This window comes from Eubalaena glacialis, chromosome 9 (assembly GCF_028564815.1).
Source record: "Eubalaena glacialis isolate mEubGla1 chromosome 9, mEubGla1.1.hap2.+ XY, whole genome shotgun sequence".
Classification (NCBI taxonomy): Eukaryota; Metazoa; Chordata; class Mammalia; order Artiodactyla; family Balaenidae; genus Eubalaena; species Eubalaena glacialis.
The window spans coordinates 53,523,840-53,550,741 of NC_083724.1; the positions used below are offsets into that span (position 1 = coordinate 53,523,840).

The 26,902-nt window shown below is 40.3% G+C and overlaps 1 long non-coding RNA gene across 2 annotated transcripts in view; it reads left to right on the plus strand.

Annotated features, from left to right (window-relative positions):
• The window catches only part of LOC133098417 (uncharacterized), a 374,765-nt gene that overhangs the window by 44,943 nt on the left and 302,920 nt on the right, over positions 1 to 26,902 (plus strand). The window contains exon 1 of one of the 2 annotated variants that reach the window (XR_009702138.1): positions 11,569 to 11,664. The exons of the other annotated variant lie outside the window; for it this stretch is intronic. This is a non-coding gene — a long non-coding RNA (uncharacterized LOC133098417). Of the gene's footprint in view, positions 1 to 11,568; positions 11,665 to 26,902 lie in introns of those variants that run through there. 2 annotated transcript variants of the gene reach the window in all.

A 26,902-nucleotide genomic window follows, 5' to 3' on the forward strand; every position in this document is an offset into this window, starting at 1 on the left:
CAGCCCCCATAGGTCCCAGCAGCCTGGACCGCCGCCGGTCAGAGGGCACGTCTGCCTTCTGCCAGTTCCAGCACACGCTGATTGTGTGCCACTCTGTTAATTAGGACGTCCCTTGGCATTTATGAGACTGAGACAGAAATCGACAGACTAAGGGCTAGCCCCAGCTTCAATTTCATGGAGTTCGTCAATTCAAACTCAGAAAAAGCCACTGGTATAAAGATAGATTCCATTAACTTTGGTGCGGGTGCCTAGGTAAGAGAGAAGGAGGGGCCTCATTGTGCCATTTCTACATTGTCCGGCACTGCAATTTTTCTCCTTTTAAAGCATTCTTCTTATGGACGTATGCAAGCATTGACAAACTAGACAGGAAGCCTGGGGAATATGAATACGTGTAAATACCAAGTCAGACATTTTTTAAGAATGTCATTTATTCTAAAGTGTGTAAGAATTACTTTAAAGCCATTAGTGTCTGGTTTCTCTAAAGGTAGAGACACGTTTTAAAAACACACTTTTCCTATCAGACTTCAAAAATATTAAAGGCAGATTCTTTTTTCAACAATGAAGAAACAAAAAAATATTGCTTTTGACCTGAAAAACCGTAACATCTGCCTATAAGCTTTTCATCAGGATCTCAAACACCACATCTTGAGGTGTTCAGCTGTAGATTTATTCTGATTAAAAATTCCAAGGAAAAACTTGTGATGTTGACTTGAATACTGTACGTTCTATATTTAGGGCTAAGTTGACCCTTGAACAGCATTTATTGTTTGACTTCAGATTATTGCAGATTTTGACATGTTTCTTTTATGTTCCTTTTGCCATCCTTGGAACCAGAGTCAAAAAAGTGATCTTTTCTTCTTTCTTTCTTCCACCCATCCTCGAATTGTGTGTCAAGCATCTGTGCACTGCAGTGCTCCCCATAAAGCACTGTGGAAGACATAAAACAAGGATAAGATATTAAATGAAGTGTCCAGTGTCAAAGCTTTTAAGCGAATCATGAAAATCTGCCAGCCTTTAAGAGCAAACTTGTCTTTACAAATGAATAATTTAAAATAAGAAAGATAATCATCACGATGATCAAGTGGGATTTATCCCAGGGATGCAAGGATTCTTCAATATACGCAAAGCAATCAATGTGATACACCATATTAACAAATTGAAGAATAAAAACCATATGATCATCTCAATAGATGCAGAAAAAGCTTTTGACAAAATTCAACACCCATTTATGATAAAAACTCTCCAGAAAGTGGGCATAGAGGGAACCTACCTCAACATAATAAAGGCCACATATGACAAACCCACAGCCAACATTGTTCTCAATGGTGAAAAACTGAAACCATTTCCACTAAGGTCAGGAACAAGACAAGATTTCCCACTCTCACAACTATTATTCAACGTAGTTTTGGAAGTCCTAGCCACAGCAATCAGAGAAGAAAAAGAAATAAAAGGAATCCAAATTGGAAAAGAAGAAGTAAAACTGTCACTGTTTGCAGATGACATGATACTATACATAGAGAATCCTAAAGATGCCACTGGAAAACTACTAGAGCTGATCAATGAATTTGGTAAAGTTGCAGGATGCAAAATTAATGCACAGAAATCTCTTGCATTCCTGCACACTAACAACGAAAGATCAGAAAGAGAAATTAAGGAAATAATCCCATTCACCATTGCAACAAAAAGAATAAAATACCTAGGAATAAACCTGCCTAAGGAGGTAAAAGACCTGTACTCAGAAAACTATAAGACACTGATGAAATAAATCAAAGATGACACAAACAGATGGAGAGATATACCATGTTCTTGGATTGGAAGAATCAATATTGTGAAAATGACTATACTACCCAAAACAATCTACAGATTCAATGCAATCCCTATCAAATTACCAGTGACATTTTTACAGAACTAGAACAAAAAATCTTAAAATTTGTATGGAGACGCAAAAGACCCCAAAGAGCCAAAGCAGTCATGACGGAAAAAAAACGGAGCTGGAGGAATCAGATTCCCTAACTTCAGACTATACTACAAAGCTACAGTAATCAAGCCAATATGGTACTGGCACAAAAACAGAAATATAGATCAATGGAACAGGATAGAAAGCCCGGAGATAAACCACGCACCTATGGTCAACTAATTTATGACAAAGGAAGCAAGGATATACAATGGAGAAAAGACAGTCTCTTCAATAAGTGGTGCTGGGAAAACTGGACAGCTACATGTAAAAGAATGAAATTAGAACACTCCCTAACACCATACACAAAAATAAACTCAAAATGGATTAAAGACCTAAATGTAAGGCCAGACACTATCAAACTCTTAGAGGAAAACATAGGCAGAACACTCTATGACATAAATCACAGCAAGATCTTTTTTGATCCACCTCCTAGAGTAATGGAAATAAAAACAAAAATAAACAAATGGGACCTAATGAAACTTAAAAGCTTTTGCAAAGCAAAGGAAACTACAAACAAGATGAAAAGACAACCCTCAGAATGGGAGAAAATATTTGCAAACGAATCAACGGACAAAGGATTAATCTCCAAAATATGTAAACAGCTCATGCAGCTCAATATTAAAAAAACAAACAACCCAATCAAAAAATGGGCAGAAGACCTAAATAGGCATTTCTCCAAAGAAGACATACAGATGGCCAAGAAGCACATGAAAAGTTGCTCAACATCACTAATTATTAGAGAAATGCAAATCAAAACTACAATGACGTATCGCCTCACACCAGTTAGAATGGGCATCATCAGAAAATCTACAAACAACAAATGCTGGAGAGGGTATGGAGAAAAGGGAACCCTCTTGCACTGTTGGTGGGAATGTAAATTGATACAGCCACTATGGAGAGCAGTATGGAGGTTCCTTAAAAAACTAAAATAGAATTACCAAATGACCCAGCAATCCCACTACTGGGCATATACCCAGAGAAAACCATAATTCAAAAAGACACATGCACCCCAATGTTCATTGCAGCACTATTTACAATAGCGAGGTCATAGAACCAACCTAAATGCCCATCGACAGACAAATGGATAAAGAAGATGTGGTACATATATACAATGGAATATTACTCAGCCATAAAAAGGAACGAAATTGGGTCATTTGTTGAGACATGGATGAATCTAGAGACTGTGATACAGAGTGAAGTAAGTCAGAAAGAGAAAAACAAATATCGTATATTAACACATATATGTGGAACCTAGAAAAATGGTACAGATCAACTGGTTTGCAGGGCAGAAATAGAGACACAGATGTAGAGAACAAACGTATGGACATCAAGGGGGGAAAGCAGGGATGGGGGTGGTGGTGGTGTGATGAATTGGGAGACTGGGATTGACATGTATACACTGATGTGTATAAAATGGATGACTAATAAGAACCTGCTGTATATAAAAAAATAAATAAAATAAAATTCAAAAAAAGGTTAAAAATAAAATAAAAGCAGTGCTTACTTGGAAAAAAAAAAAAGACAATCATGGTAACTCCATTTGCATTTTATTTCCAGCAGTTTGCACAGAATTCCATCATCTCCTGGTGCTTCCCTTCCCATATATTTCAGAGAAAGTCGATAGCAGTTCTGGACCAACGCCTTGCCCTATGAAGACTTACTGGGAACTACTTTTACCAGCTTTACAAGATTTGCTCTTTGCATGTTCTCAGAAATTACAATCTGTTGGCAATTGATTCTAATCGTGGATGGGAAAATGGATTTGGAGGGAAGAGAACACTTGCTGGAACGATATTTCTGCAGATTGTGGGAACTGGTCTGATCTGAAGTTTCAGACACTTGCCTGATATGACGTAACATCTCTCTCCCCACCCCGCTCTGTCTTTTCTGTGAGAAGAATGCGAAGAAAGAAATTTCTCAGAAGACTCCCCACCATCAATTTTATAGTTGAAATATAGGAAGGATTTTGATTCATGGCACCAAGAATGGGGAAAGGGAGAAAGCCATAGAGAGTGGACAGGAAATGAACAAGAGAGAAAAGGAGAGAAAGAAAAACATTGCCCAGACACTGTGTGTTCTCAGCTTCTGTCCCAATGACATATTTGCTCATTCATTTGAACATGTACCTGGAATTAATATTAGTTCCTGAAGACCAAGGGAAAGATCCCTGGATGGTTTCAGTCATTTATTTCACCTTTCCCATGGTTTCACTTGTAGAATAAATAGAAAATAACTTTCAGACCAAGCAATGTGTTGGAGGTGACAATTCTGTGATGTCTGTAAATCTAATCCTACTCACCACTCTGAGAAACACTACTCTTGTCAGCAAGGAACCTTGAGATGATAACTGAAGGACACTTCCATTGCTGTGTTGGTGCACTGAAGCATTTGAAAATATGTGACATGGAACATGATCATGGAAATAAAGACAAATTATAATTACCTTAATACAAGTTTGATGGTCCCATATAAAAGAATACCTGAGGTTTAAATGATTCATCCATGGGAAACACTTAGAACAGACTCTGGCACCTATAAGTGTTTCATAATATTAGCTCTCATTATTATTACCTAGGCTTTCTCTTCTGGCTGAAAACGCTCTTTTGCTTTAGAAACTGCATGTTTATAAGTATTAGAAGAAATTGGAGAAACAAGTTGAATTTAAAAGGAATTTGAATGGTCAAATGGTCCCGGGAGACAAAAATGAGTTTTGTCTTCCCCATATTAGAAATGGAAGTTTGCATATGCTCTAATTTTATTTCTAATCCATACTCAGAAAAATAAATATTAACTTAGAGGTATGGTGAGAAGGGTATAGGATCTGGAGTCAGACTGCCATGTTCTTTGTGACCGGAATAATTATTTTAGGTGTAATCCTCAGTAGCATCATCTCTGTAGTGGGAAAAATTGTCCTTGCAGTTTGGGGCAAGATAGCATGAAACCAAATGTGAAAACTGGGTATGTTTTTAAGATGTATTCAGTTTTAATCTGTTATGATATAAGCATGTTGTCTTCTGAGGGATACAAAAAAAATTATTGAATCATCTAGGAAAGTAGCTATCAAGACCTTGACTTATCATTCTAGCTCTCTCTAGAATCATCAATAAGGTCTTTGATCCATTGGTTGACCTTTCCCTGAGAAGGGTCTTCCCTCTATAGCTTCTCTCCTCTTTCCTCCTCCATGGAAGGCCCTGGGAATATACACATGCACCGGATGGAATTCCTGCTCTGCTGGGTGCTAGAGAATCTGGTCCCATTCTGGAACATTCTGTTCTGGGAATGTGCAAAGAGACATTGGAGGATAAGGGAGGAAGTCGCTGAGGCTGCCTGGAGCAGTCCAGGAAGGCAGCAGGGAGGGGGTTCCACTGGAGCAGGACCACCAGGAATGAATAAAATTTCTCCCAGCTTTGAAGGTGTCTGCAGGGGAAGATCATTGCTGGCTAAAGGCATTATGGATATCGCATAAATTTCAGACCCACACACACCTATTTCTTAACAGTATTATTAGGCAAAAAACATTTGTTTAGATGAAAAGCCATGTATCATAATTAACTAGACACTTCACTTCCAATACAAATGATAGTATTTATTGCCTGCTATATACCAGATTCTGTCCTATCTATTTTATATGTTTCAACTCAAACCTCACACAGTCTTGAGGACACAACAATTATTATGCCCATTTGACAGATGAGAAAACTGAAGCACAGAGATGTTAAGATACTTGCCAAAGATTACACATTTAGTAAGTAGAAAATTGGGCATTTGCTCCAAGACAGTCTGGCTCTGGATTCTAGGCTGGAATCCACTGCACTCTTACTGCTTCTATAGCAACAATCTGGAAGTTGAAATATCAAGACATTATTTCCGACTCTTTAAAATACTATTTACACTACAAACCAGTTGAGGTGATTTTCTAAAAACAGGACTTTGCAGTTTTGCAGTCATTGCCAAAGCATGTAAAATGTGAGTTTGGGGGATTTACTAAGAATTTGAAAATAGTTTTCAGATTTCTATGTAGAATTCCATGGGAATAGGAGAAGTAATTCTGGTTCATTATTGTCTTTGGCATTGCGTCCATACAAAATAGGGAGGATACTGAACTAACTCCTCTACCCTGACCTCAGTTAGCCATTTAATCAATCAATCAATCAATCAATGGTCCATGTCACAAAAGGCAATATGGTTGAATTTATAGTAAAAATTCACATTAATGAAATCAGAGGGAAGTTTATTTTGAAAATCAGAGGGAAATAATTTCCTCCATTCAGAGTGACCCATTGTTCTCTCTGGTGAGAGCTTTTGGACTCTCTTCTCCATTGAGAGCTGAAGATTCTGGTTTGGCTGTTGTGACATTCAGGTTGTCACGCTAAAATTATAATGATGATGATGATGATGATGATGATGATGATGATGATATGACTTCCTGGCTCTGGCTTTATGCTTGCTGCAGCCCGGGGGAGGCGCTTACTGCCCTGAGCAGTGTTCGGCCGGCTGCCGCCTTTCTGCAGGTGCCTGGGACTGTGCACCCTGAAATTCCAGCATCTGTGCATTCTGTGGGGAGTCACTTCTCTTCCTCTTTCCATCATTCTCCCCCTTACCTTCCTTTCTTGTCCCCTCTCTTCCCTTTCACACATCCCACCTCACATGCTAATGGCCTTGATTTCGAATACCTGCTCAGACAGGCCCAGCCTCCCAAAAAGAAAACCTGCCATGGCCTTGGCGGCGTCTTAGGTGGCACTCTGAGCTGTGCCGGGGACACTCAGAATCTACAGCAGCTCTTGTCTCTTGATGAGAGCCCGGAGCCAAGGCTCCCAGGAGGAGCCACGCTTGTCAGCTGTCAGTCAGGAGGCAACCTGTCCCTCCCAGGCACTGCCTCTGCCACAGGGGGGTGACCAGACTGTAAAAATGAAATAGACTTCAGTGGGATGCCAGAAATTCATTTTCTCCCTCAGATGCTTTTATCTCACTCATTTCACTGTGTTTACAGGCCGACAGGTTTCCTGAGGGCAGCCATGATTTAGATTTACAGTTCCCCAGGCAGTCTGATTCTGAGGAAAAGTTATAACACCTGTAATGTATTACTGTCTCGTAGAGGAGCAGAGCATGTCAGGGGCTGCGGAGGCTGGCTACCCCAGTAACTGCAGGCTCTCTCTGCACTGCAGCACCGACAAAGGCAGGCTGGGCTGAACGGCCTCAGCCTCTCTCATTTTCTGTCTGCACATAAGCACACAACACACTCAGGCTCTTAGAGACTTGGCGATGGTGATGGGGGAGGGGCGGTAACTTCAATGTGTCATTAAAAGAGTCTGCATAGCCACTCCCCAGACAGTGGACAGGACAGAGAGAGTTCAGATATTAGGCCCAGAAACGACTGGATTTGCAGGGGAAGAAACCATAAGACAATCTGGTTGGGATCCGGAGAGGGGATTGCTGTTAGCAAAAACAGAAGCTCCCTACAAAGGCTTGTCTCTCTTGTTGATTCCTTTCACTTAAAATTGGGTGCATCTTGGCTAAGAAAAGTAGAACTGGCATTAGGTGAGTCCTGAGGGGGGCTGTCAAATGGGGGCACAGTAGGGGAGGGCTAGGTGACTATCCCCTGCCCTGGTTGTTCTCAGATAGGAATTCAGCTCCCTTGAGGATCTGGATATTTGCCACTCAGCTGGGTACCCACTTAGGTAGCAAAACCACAAGAAAGTCACTTTCTGAAGTGGAAAGGAGGTGATGGGCATTTGAAATGTTGAGCCAGGTTGGTTGTCCAGTTTGCCTCTAGCACCGGCTCTGGGACGTGGAGATCCACAGGCTTCATTGTCCTTCCTCACAGTGCCCTGTCCTTGAACTTGAAGATCCTGTCTGAGTTCAGTTCACTATTCCTCTTGTGTCTGTGTTGCTCTGGCTTCCCTAAGGGTGGAAGATACATGGAGACGCTCATTTGCTTCTGCACCTCCTCGAGTGTGGGAGGGGCCCCTGAGCTGCAATGAGCTGTTCCTGGCAGCGTTTATGAGGACCAGGTGGCTAAAGGTGTATATAGTTACATGTGGTTATTAATAATAAAAATTTATGTACCATTGGGAGACTGTTACTCAGAACCCAAAGATCATCTCAAATCCTGAAAGAGCATGATGGGCTCTAACGTTAATGTTTTCCTCGCTCCCTCAGCTGACGCTAATGTTTAGGCGGTGCCTACAGTTTTAAGCTCCATACATAATGTTTAAATTGTTACTAGATTTATTGTTAGACATGATCTGGGATACTGAAAGAAAAAAATCAAGTTTTCTTGAAATTTTAACATTTCAGTCAAGGTTGTTAGATGTGTTTAAGATGTGGAGCCATTGGGAAGGACTGACCAAAAGCTTGGGGATCTCAAAGGGAAATTTGATCTTAAGGAGAAGCCAAAGACTAAATGTCTGCGTGAGCAACGGAGAGGGTCTAGCACTCTAGTGGACTCAGCAAAACCTGTTTCCTTTGCCTTCTGGAAACACATTTCCTGGCTTCCCTTGCAGTTAAGTAGAGCCGTATGATTATATTCTGGCCAAATTCCAGATCTGGTCCCATGACCTGAACAGACTCTCTTTCCCCTTCCGCTGGATGGGTGCAGAGGAGAATGAGGTCCTAAAGCATGTGGAGTCTCACAGGACACAAGGAACCTGGTTCCTAAATGACAGCGTGGAGCAGAGACCTCAATGTGTGCTTTTCCCCACCCCACCCCTTAACATATACTCCCATTCCATCCCGTGTTGGACTTTGACATGGGTGAGAAAGAAAGTCTTATCATGTCAAACAACTGAGATTTGGGGGTCTATATGTTTTATACGATGAAATCACTGGTTTTTCATACGGTTAAAAACAACAGAGGATCTTCATCTCTTGATAAACGTCAACCATCCCTTGTTGGTTGGTTGGTCATACCTCCCCCATCCCTTGTTGCTAATGAATTTTCTCTTTCTCTATTACCAATATTCTCTTTGATTGAGCAAGTTCGCCTTGCCAAAGAAGACAGGAAAGATTGCCAATTTGGATAAATACCCCAGAAGGACATGCCAATTTGCAAACAGTAACACAAAGAAAGTGTTGGAAGTAAGATTATATTAGACAGGATTTTGCTTCCATTCCATCCAGTTTAGAACATTAATAATCTTAAGGAGAGCAGCTCCTCTCGTCTTATGTACTATAAATTAATTAATTAATTAATTTAATTTAATGACTTGAAAGATATTAGGGCATACTAATAATAGCTTACATTTGTAGTTGGCTTAATATGGGCCAATCATTGTGCTAAGCACTTTATGTGAATTATTTCCTTAAGACGAAGAAACTGAGTCCTGGGAAGTCACATAATTTGCTTAAGTTTACATAGCTAGGAAACAGCAAATCTAGGAATCCAGTAACCCAAGACAGCCTGACTCCAAAGTCCATGCTCTTAAATACCATACTTTCTCTAATAAAAGAACAAGAAATGTCAAGTCATCCTTAAGATGAGTGGTGCGTTCTGACCATCTATAGTGAAAAAACAGATCCATATTTCTAGACCAAAAAATCCACTTTAATTTGCTTTTCATAACAAAGGCCTTTGAAATGGCAGGTGCATTATGGCCACTCTGTTTAGGACTTCTGACTAGTAGGCTGCCTAATCAGTTCTGAATTCTCACTGTTGATTTTCCTTCCCCATGGACATGTTGCTTGGGATTTATGTGATTTTTCTGCACTATGTTCTAGTGTGGCCTGATCCACCTTACCTGACCCTGTTCTCCAAGGAGCACCCAGGCCTGCTTCCTGTGATGAGAGCAAACCTAGGGTGAAAAAGGCATTCAGAGAGAGAAGCTGGCCAAGTTCCTTAAAGATTCAGCTTTGATTTTCATTTTTCCACAAGACGTTACTGCCATGGTAGCACTCTAGCATGGCTTGGGACAGCTACAGCAGAATTTCTTGCTGTTCCTATATTAAGAATGTGTTCTCAGAAACAGCTGGTGTGTTACAAATGCAACTGAGTGCCTTAGGAAGTGAAATGATTGGAATCCCACTCCTAAGCACAGAGGCTGTCGATATTTGAGAGCTGGTAAATGGCAGGAAGGGGTGGAATGGGGACCAGAGGGGGTTGAGTGGGAGAGAGCCAAGCTCCATGTGTCTGCTGGCTTTGTGAACCTGTCTTTCACGTAACCATGACTGTGGAGAACTGTTGTGGGAAGTAGTTAGTTTATATTGGTAAATCAGTTCTCAGATCTTCACGGTAAGATGTTGGCTGAGGACAATGCTTTATGACAGTCTTCATGGACAAGCATGGATGGCATATGGGTAGCTGTGAGCAGTCATTCTTCATTTCTTCTGAGATAAAATGACCAAATTAGGGAAGGAAGACTTTTTGTTTAGTTAGATATTAGGACAATGCCCCAATATTAAGGGACATATTAGCAGTTAAGGATTCATAAACTTTTAAGAACAATCACAACTAACGTTAATAGAATGATATATAGTTTGCAATTCAATTTTACATGTATTGTCCCAGTTGATCTTTCAGAAAAGTTAAGTGGGAGGGACAAATGTTACTGTTATCATCCCCATTTTAAAGATGGGGAAACTGAGATCAAAGAGGTTAAGCGACTTGCCCAGCCTACTTACCTAAGAAGTGATGTTGCATTCATTACCTCTCTGACCTCCCTCCTTGAATATCAACTTTTGGCTTCTAGGACAGTGTATCCCTGGTTCTTCATTTACCATCTTGATCATTCTTTTTCAGTTTTATTTCTTGGATGTTTTTTTCTGTATTCCTTGAGGTACTGACATTCCAGATCTTCATTTGCCCTTTCCCTTTTCTCCCTTTTTTGGTAAACTCTCATTAGGAAAACTCATCCACCCCCATTGGAAGGAAACCAAAGATCTGTTTGTTCCACATTCGCTTCAACCTCTTACTATTTTATCTTCCCATATAGTAAAAGCTGGAAAGCTAAAAATTACATTTCCCAGACTCCCTTGCAGCTAGGTTTCAGGGTACAGAATAAGTTCTGCCAGTTAGAAAACATGTAAGATATTTTAACATCTTTAATGAGATATGATTCACATGCCATACAATTCAGCCATTTGAAGTGTATAATTTGATGGCTTTTAGCACATTCACAGAGTTGTGCAACCACCACCATAATCAAGAAAATGTGTACTTTTCGAAAGGCAAAAGTGAGGCCAAAGCCATCTATTTGCTGCTTTTGATGATTATTGCTGGCGAGCACAATCATGGAGGCATTTGGTTTCTCTGCAGCAGTTTTATAGTATCCAGTCATTGGCTTCCTATATGTCAAGAGGCAGTTGCAGCAGTGGCAGTAGTGGCTTCCTGATTACTTGATTGAGCTTCCTAATTATGATGGTGATTGTAGCTTTCCCAGCACATTATTTCTGCAGCCATCTTCTGGGCATTATTCCTGGAAATCCAATTTAGAGTCTGTTCCTCCGGGCTTTCCGATGATTTTATGAACACTTAATTCCCTGTATTAATTCCTGGCTGAAAAAGTAACAAGAGTAATTTGTTTCTTACATATGGACCACTTTGAGCCGAATTTTTATATCTTTAACTTTCAACTTTTACTAATCTTCTCTACCTTTAGGGTACCTCCTGGTCAACCTTCCCAAAAACTGAACTGATTATCCTCACTCACAAGCCAGATCATCCTGAGTCTCTTACCCCAATGAACAGCTCTATCCAACAGCTCAGTTACCAGGTCAGTAACCTTGGAGTCATCCTTAACTACGTTTCCTCCCAACTTCCCTCTCCTCCCCTACAATCAGTTAAATCAGTAATCAAATCCTACATCTGGAGGTTCTTTATCATCTCTGCTTAGACCTTCTTACTCTCTTGCTCAGATTGTTACAAAGAGTTACAGTCCTTACTCCTAACTGGACCCCTTCACACTCTCAGATCAGCCTACATGGAGACCATCCTCATCACGTCATGTTCTTTCTTAAAATCCTTCAGTAGCTCCTCTTGCCTAAAAAGTAAAATGTAAAATTTAATTCCTCCCCACAGTGTTCAAGGACCTTCATGACTGGCCTCTGTCTAGCTTTCTAGACTCATTTTCTGCTGTTTTTTCTTTTCTCACATTTTATACTTGAGTCATATTAAACTATACACTATGGCTTTTAACACACTTATTTTTGAGTATGCAGTTTCTCAACCTTAATTTTACTGTTGAATTCTTATTTATCCTTCAAAAATCCAACTTAGGTGTCATCTCTTTCACCTTTGGGCAATAAAGTGAAGGCTTTACTGCCCAACTTCCCTAAATGCCCCGTGCACAACTCACTGTAATCAACCACTCCCTCCTCTTTTCCTCCCTTCTACTTGGTATATCCTATATTGCCTATATCTCATGTGTTGTGCTTGTCCACTAGTCTGGTACTGTGTCTTACTACCTGTGCACCCCAAGCACCTAGCACAGAGCCTGACACACAGCAGATACTCAGAATGTATTTGAAAAACTTAATTGAACTGGAACCCCTTCCCAGATCCAATCATCTTTCCAGTAAATGTTTAGAATAAAAGGTGGCTAAATCAAATTTTAATATCAGTATGGGCTCCAGTGTGTATAGGATTTGAGATACCATGGTATAATCAAGAAACCACTCTTCTCCAGAAATTCCATTTGTAGATATTTACCCAAAATATTGAAAGTGGGTATCTGAACAGATATTTTACACCAGTGTTCATAACGGTACCATTCACAATAGCCAAAAGGTGGAAACGACCCAGATGCCCATTGACAGATGAATAGATAAACAAAAATGCAGTACTTTCACATAATGGATCATTATTCAGCCTTGAAAAGGAAGAAAATTCTGATACATGCTATAACATGGGTGAACCTTGAAGACACTTGCTAAGTGAAGTAAGCCAGACACAAAAGGATAAATATTGTATGACTCCACTTATACAAGGTACTTAGAGTAGTCAAATTCATAGAGACAGAAAGTAGAATAGTGGGTACCAGGGTCTGGGGGGATAGGGGAATGAGAAGTTATTATTTAATGGATATACAATTTCAATTTGGGATGATAAAATGCTCTGGAGATGAACAGTGGTGATTATATTTCACTACAATGTAAATATTCTTAATGCCACTGAACTGAATACTTGAAATGAGTAATATGGTAAATTTTATGTTATGTATATTTTACCACAATAAAAAAAGAAAGCACGGTTCTGTTCAGGATACATGAGTTCTATTCTCACATCTTCCATCACATAGCAATATAAAATTGAACTTGATACTCTACTTTCCTAGGGCTCAGTTTCCTTACCCATATAATGAGACATCTGAAGTAAAGGCTTGACAGTCTCTTCTAGCTATAGAATGATCTTGTTACCTACTGGAAGATTTAGTTCTATTTGGTTAAGGGTCCATGTCAGTGACCAGGCTGCAGAAGATTCAACACACCTTGACACTGGAGAACTTTCACAACTTTTCTCCTGCAGACTATTGGGGGACAGCTAAGCTTCAGCAGAATGCTCCTAGTGGTAATTGACTGGAATGTGATATTTCCTTTGTGTCCATGATATATCACCAATGGAACAAAATGTCTCTTCAGGATTTGATTAACCATTAATTCATTCAGCATTTATTAAATATTTGCCATATTTCAGAGAGTCTACTAAGTGTCAGGGCTATAGATGATCAGTAAGACATGTGCGGTCCAGAGCATTCACAGTATAGTGGGAGATACCAACATATCAACAAATACTTAAAAGGATTTTGCATTAAAAAACCAAAGCAGATATTTACAAAGAACTATGGGATTTGTAAAGAATCACTTATTATTGCCTATGAGGAGTAAAACATCACAGAGAAGGTTAATTCTGAACTAGTCTTGAATGAGAAGTTCATGAAGCAGGAGCTGAGTGAGAGAACTGATATTCCTCTGTCTTCATCTACCCCCTGTGTTCATGTTGCCCCAACATGGCAGCTGGGGTATGAGAAGAATTCAGGAAAGGTGATCATATCCATTGCAGGATGGCTTCTATAAATAGCATTTTTTCTTAAAGTCGATATCTTCTGATGCATTATTATAGACACACCCTCTCTTAATATCCTTTAAAGACTCCTTTAGGCAAAGATAAAATATTATCCACAATCTGCTATTCTCTTAATAGCTTTGCCAATGTTTGCTGTTCCAGTGTCAACAGTCATTATATAGCTTGCTTTCAATATGGGATTAAACCTCTTTTATTCTTGCAGTAATCAGAAAAGCAATTGGAAAGTTAGTATGCTCTTTGGAATTCCATTGCAAAAGAATGAGGTTCTGCCAGATCCTGTCGTGGAAGAAGAAAACAGACGCAAAAGCTGAAAAAAAAAGCTCCTGAAAGGGAAGTGCTGACAGGTTACACCAGTCACAAAACAGACATGCGGCACCCAAGGGTCACCAACTTGGAAGACGTGCCAAAGTTGGCCAGCAGGTCCCAGCATGCAGGGGCTGGAAGGGAACTAATTAATTAAAGAGTATCAGACATGTTGTCAGAGTGCAGACAGCAGAAAATAAAATGGACTTCAAATAGTTTATCCAGTAGAGGAAGAGTAAGATCATGCTGAACTCATAAAAAATTTCTTCAGAAAAAAATAAGTTCTAACACATTTTGTTCCTATCATGGTTAGAAGATAAATTGCTCTTTCAGATTCTGACCAAAATAGAGGAACCAAAGCCTTCCTTTTAAAAAAGAACGAAAAATTAACATTTATTGAGCACCTACCATGTGCCAAACACTGAGAGAAGCCTTCTGGGCGAATAAATTAACACTTGCATTTACATCGTATTCTATGTTGAGTTTTGTAGTGTTTCAGCCTAGACGCCATTTTGTTTATGTTACCTCATTTAATTCTTGTGACAACTCATTGAAGGAGATGTTATTTTCACAGATGAAGAAACAGGTAACAGACCTGGGTCTCAACTCTGCTTTCACAGTGCACTAGCTGTGTTACCTTTTTTTTTTTTTTAATTTTTGTTGGAGTTGATTTACAATGTTGGGTTAGTTTCAGGTGTACAGCAAAGTGGATCAGTTATGCATGTACATATATTCACTCTTTTTTAGATTCTTTTCCCATATAGGCCATTACAGAGTATTGAATAGAGTTCCCTATGCTATACAGTAGGTCCTTATTAGTTATCTATTTTATATATAGTAGTGTGTAGCTGTGTTACCTTTGAAAGTTACTACCTCACTGCATCTGGAAGTCCCCTCTTCCCACTATTCCATAGGAATGCCAGGCATCAACCATTGCAGTAAGAATGGCTTCAATGGGAACAACTAAGGAAACAGTCCATCTGCTTTGCTGGCCTAAGCAAAATGCTGACGTGGTCAGGGCTTGCCTCAACCTTTCTTTTTCTCCTTAAAAGGTTTACTCTTCAAGGCATGAGACTTTTCAAATTCTCCTCTCCCTCCTTTCAAAAACCTGCTATCAAGTCCTACCTTTACATCAGGGTGTAAAATTCCCAAGAATCTTTTTTGGTGTCAACTCTTTCAAGAGCATCTGTATTTTAACAGGGAACTAAGCATTGAACTAAGATCCCTAAGCAGTCATTGGCATCTGTCTGGAAACCTTAGAATCTTACCTGGGAGAGTTCTCCTGCCAGGCAGCTTTAGGGGCATGCTATTAGCATGGTATCTCCATTTGTGGCTACTGCTGGAATACAGGCTCATGGATTCATATTGTCACCAGGGAAGGTTGCTGTAGTCTGTTGTCACCACAGGCAAGTTTCTGAATCTGTCAGCAGATTTTCCTCTTCTGAACCTTTACATTTTGATGCTCTCTTGGGGCCTAAACATAAGGTTAAAAGCACTGCTCACGATGGAGAAAGATGAAAAGAGGAAGAGCAGGTGCTTCCATGTCCACTTAAATGAGACCACTTTCCCTATTCATCATCATGCGTTGTGTCTATGGTTCGTTGAGATCCCCAGCAGGAAGGAGAGAAACCATTACTAGGTTGCCCACCGCCCCCCCCCAACTTTTCCTAATCAACTCACACTCAGTCCTTTCTTTTTATTCATGACCCACTGCCAACTTATCTTACAATTGCAGAAATAAAAATAAATAAATAAAATAGTTGTCCCTTACAAGAATATTGGACACCTCTGCTTTTAGCAAAAACAAGAAAAATATAGCTTCAGGAAGTTGTTAAAGAGGGTAAGGGAGTTGGTAGCTCATGGTATCTCCTCATGCCCTAAAATCACAGTAGCAAGCAGTCAACTACTCCCTTAACCTTGAGGCTATTCTTGCTTAGATTTTCAATAATAATTTCTCCCTTAACCAGGGGGTACCATTGCCACTTACTTAAATTATCTTCACAGGGATGATGCATGCCTGCCCTCGGGTTCCTATTTGCTATATTCTTCTTGGAAATAGAAGTTTTCATTTTGTTTCAAACCACTCTCTTGAAAGTTTTGAAAGAGCTTGGAAAAGAGAGGGACAGAAGTAATATCCATTGAGCATGTATTATATAGTTGGCCTTTTGTATAAGTTCCTTTATTAAATCTCTCATAAAAATACTCTAATGTAGATCTTATGATTACCATTAAACAGTTGGGTATACCAAGTCCCATACATTGTACTGAACTTGCCCAAGGTCCCATAGTTTTGCAGGCCCAGTGATATGAGCCACCCTACCATACCGCCTCCCTGTACCATTGCCCCTGACAATCACAGTCATAGTTCTAAACTCTCGTTGTTATCTACCTAACATGAAGAAACTGGAAAGTTCTTAAGTTCCACCACAATCACCTTGGGTAGCAGATTTATTGCTTCTAACTCTGGAAACCATTGTAGATTCTCTCTCCAAGCTACAGTGCAGCTGAGGCCAGTGGGAAACACTGAAGAAGGTGTGCAGCAACACAGAATCACAGTACTGGGAGGGACCTGATGATCATCGTGTTCTCTTCCTGCTTTGGGATCAGGAGCCCCGAGGCCCAGAAAGAGACTTTGATGTGTACAGGGTCATACAAGGAATTAAGCTCAGTTTAGAATCCAGACCTTCCAAACCTAGTGCTTCAAAGCACATCCCTTTCATCACACAGTATTTCTTCACCCACATGGCTCAACAATCTTCCACCCCTGAGCCTTAGGGTAGGGTCTGAACGTTGCCTGCAGGGATGTGCTGAGAAAGAACAATTCCACACACAGCACTGTTTCAAGATATCAAGTCATTCAGATAAAAACCCTAGATATTCACAGGCCATTCAACCCCAATGACAGAATACATCCAGTGCTGAGATCAGAGTTAACAGTGCAGTTCCTAGCATGTGACACCTTGCTTGTTTTGATTTATCCATTGTCTAAAAGATGATCCAGAAGTTGGGCGCTACTTCTAAATCACCAGGTTTTTCATTGTAAGTGACAACCTTTGCATTTTATTAGCATGGTCTACTTTTTAATAAGCCTATAAGGCCAGTATATCATAACAGTATCGTTAAAACATTCCTCTCTACTGGTTATAAATTGCCTTGATGGTGCTATGACGACATCTTCCAGAGCACCTTTGACAGAATGTCTTAAGATCCAGGCATGTCATTGTCACAGCAGGATGACATTGCAGCCCAGCCTGGATCCCCTCCTCATGGAAAAGGCATATGGTAGGGTAAGAAAAGGAGACAGACAACCATCCAGGGAGCCATTGATGGGTCTGTCACTGATAAGCTGTTAGACTTTAGAAAAGCCACTTAACCTCTCTGGGCCTCTTCTTTATCTATAAAATAAAACCTTCCTTTTCTATCTATCTTCCCTTATCTATAAAATAAAACCTTTCCTTTTCTTAGGGTTGCTGTGAAGAGCAAACAAGATAATGTATATGAAAGCATTTTGAAGAACCGGTTGGCGTTGCCCAGAAAGCAGAGTCTGAGATAGATTTTAGCATGCAGGATGTTTATTGGAGAGTGCCCTTGGGATCACACCTCTGGAAGATGGGAGAAGGAAGCATTGTTGGACAGAGGAAGAAAACCAGTAGTTTATCAGGCCCAATAACAGCCTCAGCCACACCCATGAGAAGACCTAGAGCTAATATGACCTGTCAGCAGGGTCTCATCTTGTCTGAAATCTCCAGGCTTTATAGCTGGCATCAATTAGTCATTAAATGTCAGTTGCCTCAAGAAGTAGTATGAGCCTAGGCTTGGTGGCTCTCTGCAGCTGAGATGTGACAGATGAAGGCTGTCTGCTGATAGCATTCCTAGTAGCTAGGGTGAAAATTCTTTCCTTTTTATTTTAATATTCTTTTCCATTATGGTTTGTCATAGGATATTGAATATAGTTCCCTGTGCTACACAGTAGGACCTTGTTGTTTATCCATTCTATATATAATAGCTTACCTCTGCTAACCACAACCTCCCACTCCATCCCTCCCCCTCCCCCAACCCCCTCCCCCTTGGCAACCACCAGTCTGTTCTCTATGTCCATGATTCTGTTTCTTTTTCATAGGTAGGTTCCTTTGTGTCATATTTTAGATTCCACATATAAGTGATATCATATGGTATTTGTCTTTCTCTTTCTGACTTACTTCACTTAGTATGATAATCTCTAGTTGCATTTACATTGCTGCAAATGACATTATTTAGTTCTTTTTTATGGCTCAGTAGTATTCCATTGTATATTTGTGCCACATCTTCTTTATCCATTCATCTGTCGATGGACATTTAGGTTATTTCCATGTCTTGGCTACTGTGAATAGTGCTGCTATGAACATAGGAGTGCATGTATCTTTTTGAATTATAGTTTTATCCAGGTATATGCCCAGGAGTGGGGTTGCTGGATCATATGGTAGTTCTATTTTTAGTTTTCTGAGGAAACTTCAAACTGTTTTCCACAGTAGCTGCACCAACTTACATTCCCACCAACAGTGTAGGAGGGCTCCCTTTTCTCCACACCCTCTCCAACATTTGTTATTTGTAGACTTTTTAATCATGGCCATTCTGACTGGTGTGAGGTGGTACCTCGTTGTAGTTTTGGTTTGCATTTCTCTAATAATTAGCGATGTGGAGAATCTTTTCATGTGCCTATTGGCCATCTGTATGTCTTTGTTGGAGGAATGTCTATTTAGATCTTCTGCCCATTTTTTGATTTGTTGTTGTTGTTTGTTGTTGTCGAGTTGTATGAGCTGTTTGTATGTTTCGGAAATTAAGCCCTTGTCGGTCGCATCATTTGCAAATATTTTCTCCCAGTCTGTAGGTTGTCTTTTCATTTTGTTTATGGATTCCTTTGCTGTGCAAAAGCTTGTAAGTTTGACTAGGTCCCATTTGTTTATTTTTGTTTTATTTCTATTGCCTTGGGAGACTGACCTAAGAAAACACTGGTACGATTTATGTCAGAGAATGTTCTGCCTGTGTGAAAATTCTTTCTTTAAAGAAGGAATCTTGTTAGCACAACACAGTTTCCATCCCATATCCACTTCCTCATATACATTCAGGAATTAGCCCTTCCAAGATTCCAATGAACATTTTTTCCCTTGGGGGAAACTTGAAAAGGGAATTTAAGTGGGACAAAACATAATCCCTACTGCTGCAGCTGGTCTCGGGACCATAACAGATACTTTTCCTCCCCTCCCCATTTCAGATTCCCCTCACCTCTGCTGGTACTCCTGCTCATCTTGGTTGCTGATCTGGTACAGTGATCCAGACCCTTGAGCTTGATGAGTTTGGACACCTGATCCTGGTACCCTTCTCAGGCCAGGCTTGCTTTACTTGTCTTTTTACATTCATCATTAGGTAATGGAATACCAAGAGACATCCAGAAAGACTTTCTGGGTGCCAGACATAGTTTTGCCTGCCCCCATGGTGCCAAAGTAGCCCTCTGATGAGGACCAGTTATCTCTGCAAAGATGGCATCTCCTCTTCCTATCTGCTGGTCCTCAGACACAAGAATCCAAGAAACAGCAGATAACAGGCCTAACTTACAATTTAATTACTCTAGCTGTGTTCCTTGGCTGAAATGCTCCTCCTTGGGTGACCAGGACTACTAAACCCACAGAGGAAAAAGTTGTGAGGATGGAAAGCATAAATTTCCTAATTGGGCCATTGAGAGTGTTAGGCCATAGTAACTGGACCGCTTCTGCCTCTACACCTTGATTCACAGGCTCACATGTTCTAACTATTGGAGACAGAGCCCCTTACGCAGATCTTTGGTTCAGGGTTTATACTGTGTCCTAGAGGTTGGCACACCGTCCTTAAAATAAAGTATTGCTTCTGAGTTGGTATTTCAGCCATGACTTCTGCAAGCCATTCCAACATACTCTCATGCCAGCAGTGTCTGGATGGTGAGATATGTTGTATGACCAGTGAATCTCACAGTTTACACTCTCTCATAGCCTTTGCTTTGTAGGGTCCCATAGGCTGATCCTAAGATATGTAGAACTCTATGGTGGTGAATCAGACACTCTATGGGTCCTTGGACAGTGCTTTTGCTGCTTTTCCATGGGCAAGAAAGGCACAACGCATACCTGAAAAATATGCCTATTTTTGTCAGAATGAATATGTGCCATTTTCTGGATTGAAAAGGTCTAGTGCAGTCAACTTGCCACCAAGTGGCCAACTGGTTTCCTGAGGGAGTGATACCATATTGGGAACTCAGCATTGGTCTCTGTTTCTGATAGACTGGACATTAAGGGGCAACAGTTTCTAGGTTACCTTTAGTGAGTGAGAGTCTGTGCTTTTGGAACATGAGCAATCTCCATCCCTGTGATGGTGGCCACTTTGTTCAACTGCCCGTAATGCTAAAACTAAGGTAGCTAATAACAGAGGCTGGCTGACATCAACTGGCCAAGTCATTTTGTCTGATTGGTGTTTGCTCTCTCTGTTGCCACAGAAACTCTCTGGTGGGTATTAACATACAATACAAAGATTTTCACACACTGAATCTCCTCCCTTGCACATGTGTGTTCTACTGCCACCACTCCCTGCCCTGCAAATACCTTGTTGGTGATCTTCTAATCTTTCTCCTTCCAAGTCCATGGCCAGCCACCCAAGTCATTCATCACTCTCTGTGAGTCTGTATATATTCAGATCTCAGGCCATTTATCTTTCCACGTTCTTCCTCTCCTTCCTTTGATATCCATTTCATATTTCCCTCACCTCAGCCGGCTCCTCAGCTGGCCTTGGTCGCTTCCCTGCTTTGGTGACCCAGACACTTAAGCATGAATGGTCTAAACACCTGGTCTTGGAGCTCTTCTCAGGCCAGAGAAGAGTAGATGATCAGGTGCATTTCCAAAAGCTATGCCCATTAGGAATAGTTTCACTTATAACTGTTTTTCAAGGCCAACCCTGGTAGAGGGTGTAGTATAACCATATATTTTCAGCTTTGACACACAGAATGAGCCAACCCATTCATCTGTATTGCATAGATTCTTTTCTCCTCAGTCAGTTGGTCATAAGGAACCTCTCCTCCCTACCCCATGCAACTGTGGGTGTGATCTGAGAGAGGAGTGCTGGTACAACAGTGGGAGATGACATTGGAATCTGGGCTCCATGCAACTGGCTTGCTTTTCCCCTTTGTTCCCTTTTGTGATTTATTCTAGATATACCACTTTAATCTTGCAACATATTGCTGCTGGGCCTGCTTGATCTTATGACTTAGTGAATCTGACAGGACCCAGTTCATGATAGGTCATTCTGGATGCTTGTTCACTTGATGTCCCATGGGCAAACGCTCTGTATCTATCAGATATCAATAGCCATGTCAAATGTGGTTTTTCGAAAAGTATGTGATTCTCCAGTGCAAGTGATATGGTCTTGCTCCAGAAGCTCAGGGATCGATATTGTTATTCTCCCATTGGGACTTACCATAAACTGCATAAGACATCTTTCCTGTAAATGGTATCTCTAATGCCATAACATTTTCAGGGTAGTTGCACTGCATCATGAATCTGATGTGCAAGTCCCTATTCTACTTTGGGCTCTCTAATACCTGGCAGCCTTCTTTATATGGGCTGAAGCAACATTCCCAGGTATAGAATATGCTGCCTTCAAAACATGAAGAGGCCTAACAGGCACTGTGATTCATTCTTTGTGGTAGGAGAAACGTGATGAAATAATTTGATTTTTACTTTGGATGGGGTCTCCCAGCATGCCTCTAAGCACTTGGACCTCTCGAAATTTTACTCAAGTGGCAGGCTTGATCTTTGTAAGATGTATCTAAATGCCAAAGTACACGCATCTTACCAAGGCCTCCACTCTGCTAGCTGCTTCTTGTTCATCTATACCAATAAACATGACATTATCAAAGTATGGAATAATGCAATATTCTGTGGAATATCCAGATAGTTAGGATCTTTTCAAACTATATTATGACAGAGGACAGGAAAAGTTAACATAGCCCTGAGGCAAAAGTATGAATGTATATTGATGTTCATTCCATATGAATTCAAACTGTTACTGGTTCCTTATTTAATAGGGAAAGAAAAGAATGCACTTGTGAAATCAGTGTCTGTATACTATGTTCCTGGGGCCATATTAATCTGCCCTAGAAAAGATACCACATCTGGTTCAGCAGTTGCAATTGGAGATCCTATTTAGTTGTATTTGCAAAAGTCTCTTGCCATCCTATAGAATGCATCTGTTTTGTTTGTTTGTTTGTTTGTTTTCAGGGACCAAACTGGTAAATTAAATGAGGATATGATGGGTACCAACATTCCTGCATCCTTTAGATCTCATGGATGGTCTAATTTCTGGTATCCCGAGTATGCAATCTTTAAAATTTTATCTTCTCTAGGAGAAGGGAGAAGGGAGCAGTTTTAGCCTTTGCACTAAAATAGCCCTTGCCCCACAAGTCAAAGGACCCACTCTGGGTGTTATCCTGACCATAAGCTATATGTATCCTAAATATATACTTGGAGAGTGGTAAAAAGACTAAACTGGTAGGTTTGAGAACCTAATGGACCCACTGTGAGTTGAACTTTGGCCAGTATTCAATTTATTAAGTGGCCCCTCTAACAAAGGGAATATTTTATGTTTATGAACATTTCGGTATTTTATGTCTCTAGCCACTCTAGCAGTTCTAAAAATGTTTGGATAAGAGACTTAGGACCAAGATGGTGTCATAGAGTTCCTGAATTTCCCTCCTCCTACAGACATACTGAAGGTACAGTTGCACATGGAACAATTCCTTCTGAGAGAAATCCAAAAACTAGCTGAGTGACTCCTACACATCTGGCTACTGAGAAAACACCCACATTGAAATTGATAGGAAAGGCTGAGACACACTCTCAACATAAACCCCACTCCCTGACACATCAGCATACAATAAGGAGGGAATCCCAACTCCCAGCTTCTCCATGAGGAGGGAAGGGTTTGGATTGAACATCTAGGGTCCAAAATTTTAAGGTTCCCACCAACATAGAGACTCTAGCAAAATAAAAAACCAAGGGACTATATTACACATGAAAGAACAAGATAAATCTCCAGAAACTGATCTTAATGAAATAGAGATAAGTGGTTTACCGCTAGAGAGTTCAAAGTATCAGTCATAAAGTAGCTCACTGAGGTCAGGGGAGCAATGTATGAACAAAGTGAGTATTTCAATAGAGGTAGAAAATATAAAAAGAACCAAACAGAAATGAAAAAGCTGAAGAATACAGTAATTGAGCTGAAAATTTCAATAGAGGGGTACAACAGGAGGCTAGATCAAGTGGAAAAAAGGATTGGAGAACTCGAAGACAGGGCACTGAAATTTAACCAGTCAGAGGAGCATAAAGAAAAGAGAATGAAAAAGAGCAAAGGTAGCTTAAGGGACTTATGGGATATCATCAACAGGACCACCATAAGTATTATAGGGGTCCCAGAAGGAGAAGAGAGAGAGAGAAAGGGGCAGAAAGCTTATTCAAAGAAATAACACCTAAAAACTTCCCTAACTTAGGAAAGAAAGAGATGTCCAGATCCAGAATCCCAATGAGTTCCAAATAAGATGATAAAGAGACATACACCATGATACAGTATTATATATAGTACAGTTAAGTTAAAGACAAAGAGAAAAATTTTAAAGCAATAAGTGAAAAGCAACTGGTTATGTACAAGGAAACTTTCATAAGATTACAAGAGTTTTCATCAGAAACCTTGCAGGCCAGGAGGGAGTAGGAAGACATATTCAAAGTGCTGAAAGAAAAAAATTTATTTGGTAAAGTTGTCCTTCAGAAGTGAATGAGAGATAAAGACTTTTCCAAAATATACAAGGAACTGAAACTAGAAGAAAACAAAATAAGACACAAAAAAATCTAATTAAAAATGGGCAAGAGACCTGAAGAGACATTATCCAAAGAAGAAATACAAATGGCCCAAAGGTACATGAAGTGGTGCTCAACCTCACTAATCATCAGAGAAATGCAAATCACAGACCACAGTGAGCTATTACCTCACACCTGTTAGGATGTCTGTTACCAAAAAGACAAGACATAAAAAATGCTGACAAGGATATGGAAAAAAGATAACCCTCGTGCACTGTTAGTGGGTATGTAAACTGGTACAGCCATTATGGAAAACAGTATGGGGATTCCTCAAGAAATTTTTTATAAGAACTACCATATGATCCATAAATCCCACCATGACTGGGTATATATCCAAAGGAAATGAAATTGCTCTCTTGAAGAGATACCTGTACTCTCATATTCATTGCAACATTATTCACAATAGCCAAGGTATGGAAACAACATAAGTGTCCATTGACAGATGAATGGATAAAGAAAATGAACATGTATATATGTGTGTGTGTATGTACTGAATATTTATTCAGCCTAAAAAAGAAGAAAATCCTTTCATTTGCTACAACATGGATGAAGCTGTAGCGCATTATGCTAAATGAAATAAGCCAGACAAAGAAAGACAAATACTGTATGGTATCACCTATATGTAGAATCTAAAACAAAACAAAACAAAGTTGAATTCACAGAAGCAGAGAATAGAGTGGTGGTTGCCTGGGACTATAGGGTGGGGGAAACAGTAGGGAGAGGCTGGTAAAAAGGCACAAATTTTCAGTTATGAAATGAATAAGATCTGAGGATTTAATGAATAATATGGTGATTATAGTTGAAGAAACTGTACTGTGTAATTGACTTTGCTAAGAGAGTAGAACTTAAGTGCTCTCACACACACAAAAAGGTATATATGTAGGGTGATAGATGTGTTAATTAACTTAATGGTGGAAATCCTTTCACAATGTATACATATATCAAATCACCATATACACTTTAAATATATTATAATTTTATTTTTCAATTTTACCTCAACAAAGCTGAAAAATTAATTAATTAAAATATTTGGATATCTCCCTGCCTTCAGTGTTCAGTTTCCTGAGTAAATGACTGAGGTTTCTCTTGGGAAAGACTGAGACAATAATTAATATGTATCTTTGTCATCATGTAGCAGGGTCCTTACTCCTGGGAACTTAGTTATCTCTTCAATCAATGGATTCTAGATCCAAAAACTGGATCAGGTCCAGAAATTGGGCAAGGGATTGCGATATTTTGTTGAGGTAACTGCATTCAAACTTCTGATCATCCTTCCCAATTTCCTCTGGTGGAACAAGCTAAACAGTGCCCTGTTGGTTGCCCAGCAATTTTGCCCCTGGGGGTGCTGCATTCTTTAAACCATCTCAATAACTGTCTGAAGGTCAGGCCCCCTCAGTTACCACACTGACCTTGCTGCTCATTAGAGTAATCACATTCACCAAGCACTGCTACCTGGTTTCCATTGTTCTGAAGTCCCATCATCCCCACTGCTATCAGTGAGCCTAGTTCTGTAATGACTGTACCTACAAACAGCTCTGGTCTGTAGACAAGAGCACCACTGAACATTTTCGTGGTGCTGGTGCCCTTTCACGAGATCATTCTTTATGGCCTTAACAATTGGTGCATCCTTCTGGCTTTCCCCTGGAACATGATTACCTGGTGGGTTTTCTGGCCTTACATAGTATATCCACTTCAGCATGCCCACTTCCCTAATTCTTTTATTCCCTTCCTTCATCAACTGCCATGAGAATTGTGATATTTGAACCTCATTCAGTGTGGACCGTCACTTTTTTCAGGTTTCTAGGAGTCATCCTTACAGCAAGTCCACATTATCTCCTGGGGTCTTTGCCAAGGTATCAAATCCTATTCTCATTTTGTTAAACTCTTCTTTATCTGATTTGATGTTCTTACCCTCTTGATCAAATATATCTTTTAACTCCCGCCATACCTGGAGGCTAGGTTTTACAGCTCCTTTAGGATATAGTCACTTTTATCCCTTATAAGGCTCAGAATGTCCCCAGCTAAGTTTTGCTGTGAGTTAACTCCAGAGTCCAAAAGGGAAGGTAGAGGCAGGTCCTGGGAGAGGGGACGTGCCATCTTGCAGGCGAGAGGCCTCTTCACGGTCTTCAAGCGAGGATGTAGTGTTAGCTCTTACTGGCGAGTAGTAGTCTACTTATTCAGACTCAGGAAGTTCAGGGAAGCCTAAGGATCCAAGGCTTTTGGGTTACCAACCCAGACGTTTCCATCCCATATGTCAGGGCCCCAGATTTTGCCAGAGCCCTGTCCTTGAAATAGCAGAACTTCCTTGGCTCAGAATTTAACCTTCTTTGGAGAATGGTGGTATAGACAGAATATTTGTGTCCCCTCAAAATTCACATGTTGACACCTAATCTCCAGTGTGATGGTATTTGGAGGTGGACATCTTTGGGAGGTTATTAGGTCATGAGGATGAAACCCTCATAAATGGGACTAGTGCCCTTTTAAAAGAGGTCCCAGAGAGAGTTCCCTTGTCCCTTCTGCCATGTGAGGACACAAGGATAAGATGGCTGTCTTTAAACGAGGAAGTGGGCCTCACCAGGCACAGAATATGCCTGTGCCTTGACCTTGGACTTCTCAGATTCCAAAATATGAGAAATAAGTGTTTGTTGTTTATAAACCACCCAGTCTATGGTATTATTATTAAAACAGCCCCTACAAACTAAGACAGTTTGGCTACTC